The following is a 10,366-nucleotide window of genomic DNA, read 5'->3' on the forward strand; positions in this document are numbered from 1 at the left end:
CACACACACACACACACACACACACACACACACACACACAGAGAGACAGAGAGAGAGAGAGAGAGAGAGAGAGAGAGAGAGAGAGAGAGAGGAGAGAAGAAGAGGAGAGGGGGGGATAGAGGGAGGAGGGAGGAAGGAAGGAAGAAATTGATATAGCAGAAGTTCTATGAAAGATTTTCTTCCTAACATTAAAAATACTAGTAACATCTAGACAGTACTTATAATATGTGCCTACAAAGCACTGACATGAACAATTGATATCACTTGACCATCTTAACCACGGCTAGTTGTCCTTAAAGCATCCAGAGCCCATCAGATTCTAGATGGTAATGGCCCAGCTGGTTTAAATGGGTTTCCATGGTTACCCTCATGCTCCTGTTTCCATGGTTACGTTTCCTGGTCCCTCACAGGAGTTAGTAGACACATATTTGAAATTTAAAAGGATTTTTTTTTCCTTCCTTGCCTGCCTACACAGATATCTAGGGTCCAAAGGTCTGGGATGAAAGTTTTAGTGACCTCTTGGCAGGAGCAGGGGAAATGGTAATGATATTTATGACAGCTGAGTCTACCTAGAAAGAGCAGCAGATTCAGTGGGGAGCAATACTGCAGGTGGACTGATAACCCGATATTATGAGCCTGGGTATTTTGCTGAACTAGAGGAGAAGGCTGTCTGCAGTGAGGGACCAATACATTGTTGTTTGGATGTGTGGCTCTGGGACAGGGCTGGGATGCTGTCCGGAGCTGGATTCTGATCAGATTTCCTTCAAAATCATCATCCATCTCTGCGCTGAACAGTGTGGCTGCCTGCTTGCACTCACCTCTCCCATCATCTCCATTTCAAATCAGCTCCCTTGGCTCGCTCAAGCAAGCATCTGTTTGAAGGTGGCAGCCCAGGTAAAGATTCAGAGTTGGATTTGGCTCCTCTTGGTACAGATAGCCTACGTGGAATCCAAGAGCCCCCTTGTGGTAACTCTAATGCTTTCGGCTTTCCCTCATCTAGGACTCCTGAAAACCGACAGGACTCAGCAGGGAAAATGGTCTTCCTCCACTGTCCATCCCTGCTTTCTCCTTACTCTAACTTTACTGAGCATCTGGCATGTGTCGCCCGGTCCCTGGTAAGAGTGGCAGCCTCCCTCAGCCTGCTAGGATCCAGACACCAACAAGAACTAACATGCCTCCTCTACTCCATCAGTCCGATTGTCCAGGGATGGGCGGGCGGCTGACCCCAGCAGCCCGAGTCTTCCTGGGGAGCTAGTATTAACATTATGAAGCCACCTGACTTCTTCATTGTAGTACATAGCTGCAGCACTCATTTTGGCCTGGGGGTCAGGGAGAAGGATGCTCTGTCTTCAAGAAAGGAGTATTCCATAGACCCTCTGAAGGGGTACAGCTAGTGCCCAACATCTCAGGATCCAGTCACCTGTGGAGTCTTACTTCTAGAATCTCACTCCACTTGCTCCCAGAAAGGCACACTTTTGTTCTTGTTGACTGTTCACCTACAAAACACCAAGTCCTTCTTGGCCTGTCAGGTGGATGTGTAGGTGAGCCCCAGGAGATGTTTTTTGTGTCTCCTACAGCAGCCATCTAGCCCCTTATACCAGTTTCAAAGTGCCCCTGGGGGCTGTTTTTATAGGTATTTTTGCCAAGCATGTTCAGTTCAAAGACCCTGGGAGGGTAGAATGAGAGGTGTATGGAGGTAACTGCAGGACACACTTATCAGCCATGCTTTCCAAGGACTCCCCAGAGCACCCACACTTCATTGAGTAGAGGGTGCCATGAACCAGAGCTGCAGGGTGGGTTATGAGGTTCCTGCTAACAGAAAGAGAAACTGAGGCCCTGCTATAGCCTTGTAGCATGAATCTTAAAGGTTCTTATTAATAAGATCAAACCCGAGACCAGTTATTGGGGTGAATGCTGGAAGATCAGAGAAGCAGAACAAGCCACAGCTTCCTCACCTTGCCGGTTCCTCAGCTGGTCTTGTTTCCTCAGACTGCAAGCTTCTGAGTCCTTATCCAGAATGGTTCTCAGCTGAACTGTGTTGCTCCAAAGCCTGAATGCTTAACTAACCAAAATGCTTAACTAACTAAATGCTTAACTAACTCTGGTGCCTGGTTTTCACGCCTTATATATCTTTCTACTTTCTGCGTCCACTCCCTGGGATTAAAGGTTAGGTTTCTGGGATTAAAGGCGTGGGTCACCATGCTTAGCTGTAGAAGTAGAGAGAAGCCCTGACCTTGTTTGCTAGGCGTCAGCCTGGGTCAGCCACTTCAATACATGAAGCCTCTGTGAAGAGAGAATCTAAACAGTGTTGTCTAGATCTCTAATGTGAGAAGGGACTCACGTTCCAAGCACACTGTAGTGAGTTGTGCAATGCTGATTTAGCCTCCCAACGCTCACTGAAATCCTTAACGGCAGCAATTTTAATGGACCAATCGGGGTGCACATGGAGGCAGGTCTGGTTTTGCTTTAACATTATTAAAGTCTTGTGAAACTACAGTCTTCATCAACTTACAGTTTAGGGATTTCTTTTGTGCGGGCATCTTTCGTAGGTGTGTGTGGTGTGTGCATGTTATGCATGCTCACATGTATGTGGATACACTTGTGTGGGGGTACTTTCCTTAGTCACTCTGTACCTTATATACTTAGGCAAGATCTTTCACTTGAATCGAAGGTTCATCGATTTGGCTAGTCTAGGTAGCTGGCTTGCGTCAGAGATCCCATCTCTGCCGCTAGAGTGCTGGGTCACCATGTCCTTCCAGGGTTTATGCAGGTGCCGGGACCTGAACTGGGTGTACATGGTGGCCCACCTGTCACCCCAGCCCAGCACGCTTGAGGCAGAGATGGGATCCCTGAAGCAAGCTGGTGTGTCTTGGAAGGCACTCAAACTACTTGAGTAAAGAGGACAGTGCTATGCTAATGCAAAGGCTGGTTGTATCTGTCTATACCTGTCTGATCGCCACAGCTACCCACAAGGCAATGCTGCTAACAATAGGAACAGTTTTTACACTGCTACTGTGCTGAGTTCGAAGCCACACTGCTTTTCAGTCTACTGCTTCCTTTTGAGTACCAGGTCTTTGTCCTCTTGAGAGTGCGTGTATAAATATACATACATGCATATATGTGCATTTATGCATGCACACATATTTTTCAATATGGTGTTTAATTTCTTATATGTTATTTTCACACATTTTAAATTAATTAAGTAGTGTTTGGGGCTGCTTGTGCCACTGTGCACCTGAAGGTCAGATGACAAGTTTTGGTCCTTCCATTTTGTGGGGTCTGGGCATCTAACCAAGGTCGTCAGGCTGGGACAGCAAATGCTTTTACCTGCTGAGTCATTTTGATGGCCCCAAAGCAGATGTTTTTTGACACTGAATGTTCTGTGAGTCTCCTCAAGAATTTTCCCCTTCACTGTAGAGGGAAGTCTTGGAACATCAAGCCACCCTTTGGTGTCTAAGTTGTTTGCAGCCGGAACAAATTAGAAAGTGTCCTTGGTCAACTTTGCCCAGGCATATATATGTATATATGTCTGTTTGCTTTTCTTTGTTCTCACTATCCTTGGGAGGAGTCAGGAGGGCCATCCTAGTGACCAGCACATCCTGGAGTGACCTTTCCTATATCATCCTTCTCAAATCTTCCAACAAGAACTCAACAGCCACAGATGGTTTTGCAATTTCTACCCTAACTACAAATATTTCTTCATCAGAATTCTGCAACTTAAGGTGTTGGTACTCAGGATCACTGGTTGGAGGCTGATGGGAACAGGAAGGAAGGCAGGGCAGTGTGAGCCCAAGGAGCAGAGGACAAGTCTACTGTAGAAGCACTGTGCTGTGTCTGCCTTTCTAGGAGCAGGGTCCTGAATCCTGTTGCTGTTGTTGTTGTTGTTATTATTATTATTATTGTTATTGCTGCTGCTGTTGTTATTTTACTATTACTATTATTTTGAGACAGGGTCTGGCTATGCAGCCCTGGCTGACCTGGAACTTACGATGCAGATCAGACTACCTTCAAACTTGGGGTGATCCTCCTGCCTCAGATTCCTGAGTGCTAGAGTCACAGTATGTGCCATCCTCCTGGCTCCAAATTGTATTTAATCTGCACTTCTCTTCTTTATGAGTAAATTTGTTTCTTCTCATATTTTTAAGAATTCTTCTGTTTCTATGAATTTTGTGTTTGTATTCTTTTCCCGGTCACCTAGGGATAGCTAATTTTGTTCTGGTTGAACTTTTCTTAATGATTTTTTTTATAATTTTATTCAACTTCAAAGGGATTTGAGCTTTTTGTCTCTGCTATGAGTAGTAAATATTCACTTATCACTTGACCATGTTTTTAATGTTGATTTTTTTTTGTCTTGAATGTAGACCAGTTTATCAGTTTTTATTTATTTAGGAGTTCTGGATATTATGCTATTTTTAGAAAATCCTTGAAACTCCATGACAACAAAACCACTTCATTTTATATAAAGTGTATGTACATAAAATGAAAAAAAAAAAACATTTTTTTTCTACCAGAACTTTTATGGTTTTGCTCTCTACATGACAAATATTTAATTGGGATTTATTTTTATTTACTTTGCAAGACAGATATCAACCTATTTCCCTGCCTGTCTCTCTAGCAGCATCGACACCCTTTATGGAGACACTGGCTTCTCCTCTCACGGATTTGAAACGCCACCCTTGTATTGCATCTGTTTCGGAACTTCCCGTGACAGATGAGCTTTAATTCTGTCTTGACCTTGTCCTTGAAGAAGGTTCACTGTTGCTGTCATTTGATTTTTAAATGGGAGAGACTCCATCATGGGTAGATGTGGAGGGAGAGCAGCAATTGGTGAAGGACAGATGAGGATGAGATGGGGTCAGCAATTAGTGACATGTCCAAGGAGCGAATCGGCTTGTCGGTCTGAGCAAGGAAACGTGTGCTCAGAATTTTCCAATTTCTTCCCCGTCTAACATGATGTACTTGTGTGCCATTGTGAGCAAACACCCCCACAGAAACAAGCTAAAGGAGCAGGGATTGATTTGACTCAGGCTTCAGGCCTCGGTCCTTGGTCAGTCGCTCCATGCTCTTGGCCTGAGCCTCATGGTGAAGGCACGTGATGGAGGCACTTCTCACCTCGTGAAGGACAGGAAGCAGAGAGAGAGGAATACAGGAGTAAGTTAGAGTATGACTTAGCACCTCTCTCCTAAAGATGCCTCTCCAGTGACCTACTTCCTGGTAGACACTAGGCCCTACTTTCTATCTCATACCGTCGCCCGCTAATGCAGTGTTTCTCAACCCCTTTGGGAGTAGGATGACCTTTTCACAGGGGTCGAATATCAGCTATCGGGTCACCAAAAAGAAAAAAAAAGGTAGGGGTGGCTGGTTGGGGAGAGGAAACGGATAACAGGAAGGAGCTGTGGCAGGGGCGGGGGTGGGGTGAGGATCAAATTGTATTATATACATGTTTGAAAATGTCATAATGAAACCCATTATTGTGTATAACTTAATATACCGGCAATTAAAACAATAAAAAAAGATTAGCTCTCCTAGGTGGCGTCTCTTCTAGTCGGTTGTCCCCTCTTGCCCTCCTCTTCCCTGCCTAGTCTGGAATTTGCATTGCACATGCAAATTTTATGTGTATGCACCAGTGCCTGAGTGCACATCTGTGCGTCGTGTTTATGCAGTTGCCAGAAAAGGGGCTCAGAACCCCAGCAGTTGGACTTACAGGTAGGTGGTCATGAGCTGTCGAATTTCGGTGCTGGGAACCAAACCCAAGTCCTCTGCAAAAGCAGCAAGTGCTCTTAACGGCTGAGCCAGCTCTCCAGCCCCAATCTTACGTTTTTAAGACAGGGTCTCTCACTGAGCCTAGAGCTCACCATATGCTGGCTGGCTACTCAGAAAGCTTCATAGCAGTGGTTCTCAACCTTCCTAATGCGGCGACCATTTAATACAGTTCCTCATGTTGTGGTGACCCCCAACAATAAAATTATTTTGTTGCTACTTGGTACCTGTAATTTTTCTACTATTATGAATCATAGGTAAATATCTGATATGCAGGATATCTGATATGTGACCCCCAAAGGGGTCATGACCCACAGGTGGAGAACCGCTGCTCTAGGATCTGCCAGTCTCCATCTTACTCCCAGGGCTGGGTTACAGATGTGTATCTCTGCCCTTCACACTCAGGTTTGAATGCTTAACTAACAGGCACTTTACTTAAAGGGCCGGCTTGCCTGGCCTCCTTTTCCTGTTCCAGGCTGGCTCCTCTGCATCATTGCTGTTTCCAACTTGTTCACCATCACTCACTCTGCAGTTTGTCCCCCTGCACTGGCCCTTCCTGTCTAGCTGATCTCTTTCACTCCTCAGTGTGCACACACCACCAACAGCACCCACTGGGATCCACTATAGCCCTTTCTTCTCAGCTCGTGCCTGGGCAGCCCTTGTGATTGCAGTCAGTACAAATACATGCCTCTGACACGTGCTCATCACACAGCATTCTGGCTGTTTCTGCATATTGTCTGTCCCTCTGGACTGTGGAGTGGAAGGTCATATCTTATTTATTTTTGTATTCTCAGATCAGTGTTTTGCACATTGTGTAGGCGCAATAAATACATGTCAATGAGAACTGATTTAGTTTTCTTTCCTAGACATTTGTCCAGAGCAGGAAACAGTTTTCCAGGTAGAGACTTCACCTGTCCGACTCTAGGATCCTTTCCCTTGTGTTTTCCCTCTTCTGTTCAATATTCTGCTAGGATTTTGGCTGTAGCTAATTACTGAGTTGGTTGAAATGGCCCCAGAACCTTCTCCTGCATTCTAACTGAGAACTCAGAGCTCATTCTAGAACGAGCATAATTTGTATCATTAAAAGTTAGATTACTGCGGTTACTGCCCACATTGAAGCTTGGTAGCTTGCTAGGAGCATAAGCAAAGCCCACTTTGGAACAGTTTCCTGTGCAAGAAAAATCTCCCATCTCTTATTGTCTCTGGAACCATGCATTTACAAATGATCTAATTGCTCTGTATGAGAGGCTGGAAGCACCATGGCAACACATTTAATTGCCAAGGATATAATAGACAATTGTTAATTAGAAATGACCTCTCCGCAAATGTACTAAAAAACTCCATGTTAGGTCTCTTGCCAGTGGTAGTTTTCTCTTTCTCCTCCTCCAAATTTTGCTTGCCATGTATTTATGCCATTTTTTTTTTTTTTTTTGTAACAATGATCTCCACCTCCTCTGTGTGATCCTGTGGTTCAGAGTTAAGAAATGCACACGGCGCTGAGAGGACCCAAGGACACCCTGTCCAGACACCCTGACCCATGACGGCAGCTAGCTGAGGCAGGCTTGAAGGAGTGAGGTCCAATCTGTTTTCCTACTGTGACTACCCTCTATACAGGGCCCCCTTAGCCAGTGCTCTTCTATCTGAGAGATGTGACTAGCTGCCACTCAGAGAGGCTTTTTGGCTGTTGGCTGGGATGGAGTTGGAAAATCCTATTTTTTTTCATTCCTATTTGTCAAGTCTAAATATATCATTTTGACTTGTACGTGATTTATAAACCACAGCACACTGTAGTGAATACACTGCAAAGGCCTTGTTTCTCATCTACCTTGTTTGTGGTAAATGTACTTCTTGATGTTAGAGGTTTGATGGCAGTGAATGAGGAGGGGACGGGCAGGCTTGGTAGAAACAGTCCACCTCATTCGAGAACACCGACCCCAGCCGCATCAGCAAGCCATGCCAGAATGTGACTGCTTCTCCTTGGCTGCTGTTCTACACAATGATTCTGAGACCTGGGTTAGCCGTTGCCCACCGAAAGGGGGATCCACGATGGCCAGACACAGGCATTGCAATCTGGGGGTGAACTCAGGGTTGATGATACAACACAAGAAATACTGGAATTCTCATTAGAGGCCTGGAAGGAATCAAAGGCAAGATGGAAGCCACAGAAACAGCAGTGTTTGCCTGGGCAGCCATTTATCCTGTGTTCAGTGAGACTTCCATTCCCATCTTTGCTGGACTTGATCTCACGGTGCAGTCCAAGCAGGCCTTGAATTTGTGGTTTTCCTGCCGTAGTCATCTTCTGAAGAGTAGGATTACAGGTGTGTACCACCAGGGTCCTCACCCCTTCCCCTCATCGCCCCCTGCCCTGGAATGCCCCCCTCCTCTCCCCCTCACACTCCACAATGACTGGCCGACCAGATCTTGCTGCCAGTACTGCCTGCTTCAGGAAAGCTAAGAATTAGAACAAGGGGAAAAACAAAAACAAAAACAAACAAAAAAACACCCCAAAAGGGAGACTGCAACTTCTCAGATATAGAGAACATTTTATTCATATAATATATAAAATTATACTTCAGAATTCTCCTTTTCTAAAAACAGACTTTTAATTGTAATCCTCCAAATAAAAAGGTGACAATGTTTTAACCTTGTACACACCATGGGCACAGGTAAACAGTATTTCGGTGCTGGTGAGTACAGGGGATTGAGCCCAGGGCCTCACGCTCACCCACAGCCCCAGGCCCTGTTAGAACAGGTTTTTTCTTAAGCTGTGAAAAGCCAACCCCAAACAAAAATGGCTCTGTATCTGTGGTCTAGTGCCTCAGGACTGCATGAGAAGTAAGTAAACTAACATCCTGAGACAGAAGACTGGCCACTGTTGATGCTTCGTGAGTCTGTCTTCAGGAGCCACTTCCCTCAGTGTTAATTCCCCATCTCAGGTCTCATTCACTGGAGAGGCTGTTCTAGAAATACCTGTAATGCCACGGAACAGTGCCAGTGGATGAGGGCTTAAGAGCTGGGCCCCGCCGTCATGCATTTCAGAAGTGTCAATATTCCTAGCCTGCACAAGAACCCAAAAGTAACATCGAATAATTTATGTAACTCTGAGACACATAAGGCTCAGTTCCACGTACATCTCACACCTAACAAAGGATAATTAAGTACTGAAGTGATGTGTTGCTACATCTAAATATGAAAAACTCTACGTAGACTATGTCCCTCAGCCCCCAAGCAGGGCTCAGTTTTTTGTGTTGAGGCTAATCTGAAGGTCTTGCCTTGGGTTGGGTCACTGTCCCTCAGTCTCTTTCCCCCACTACCCAAACCAAGGACTTCACCATCTGCTCATGAGCAGTGTGGCTACTGTCCGAGGCTTGTCATCTACCCCAGCCGAGCGGCCAGAGAGTGGGACCTGGAAGGCCACCGTCAGTGGTGAGACATCGTGTCCTCTCCTCGCTCTGGTGCTACTGGTTTCTTCATTCTTGTATTGCAGCCCTCTACAACTTGGCCGGAACACATACGGTGCTTTTAGTAGAAAATGCCAATGGCCAGGAGAGTGGGTCCAAACAGGCCTCCTGCGGTTTGGAGGGGAGGGGATGGAACACAGAACAACTTTCTGTAATGTACGCACAGCTAGATAACTTTCTGTCAACATGAAGTTGAGGTGGCTAAACCTCCCTGGAAACGGCTTATCCTCTGTCGCCATTATCATCTGGTGACAGAAAAGGGCACTTGCTCCAGGGCAGCCATGAGGCAGCACATGTGGTGGCCTGTTCTGTCTGCTGAGGTCACAGGAAATGTAAGGACGTTATAAGTATTCCTATCCCCTTCCACTGAAAAAGCAAGGCCAGTGAGTGTCCGGATAGGATTACTTTTACTTTGAAGATTTATTTTATTAAACATGTGTGTCCGCATGGACTGTATATGTGAGCACAGGTGGAGATGGAGGTACAGAGGGTCAGTTAGAGCTGGGGTTACGGGGACTGTGGACCACCGGCTGGGTGCAGGGAACTGAACTCAGGTCATCTGGAAGACCATCGCTCCAGACCAGCAGCTCCTTTTAAAATATTTATTTATTTTTAGTACTTTAACTTTAAAAAGTACCAAATTCCATGAAACGTTAGGCTTTCTCATAGCTAAAAAACATCATCCCCTTGTCATTGGGGAAACCCTACAAAATAAAATGGACAGAATAATTACTCCCTTTTCTTGGGTTTTTGAGACCGTCTCTCCACAGCCCAGGCTATCCCGGAACTCACTCTGTAGCCCAGGCTGGCCTTGAGCTCACAGAGCTCTGCCTGCCTCTGCCTCCTGAGTGCTGGGATTCAAGGTGTGGGCCACAATACCTAGCCAAAACTAATACTCTTGTATAACGTTTTTATGTGCAGAAATTATCACTCACTTTAGTCAAAGGGTAGGTCTGTCCAATTCTATGTAGACAATAAGCCTCTTCAATTCACTCGGAATAACTCAGGTTTTTAAAAGCAACAGTCTTGGATAGGCTGTTTACACCAGTATAAAAAATGTGACACTATTAAGAAATACTTTATATTATAATCTGAACAGTTTGTGCAGTTTTATAAAGTCCACATGAAATGGGAATCAGAAAGTT

Source organism: Onychomys torridus, chromosome 9 (genome assembly GCF_903995425.1).
Source record: "Onychomys torridus chromosome 9, mOncTor1.1, whole genome shotgun sequence".
Taxonomy (NCBI): Eukaryota; Metazoa; Chordata; class Mammalia; order Rodentia; family Cricetidae; genus Onychomys; species Onychomys torridus.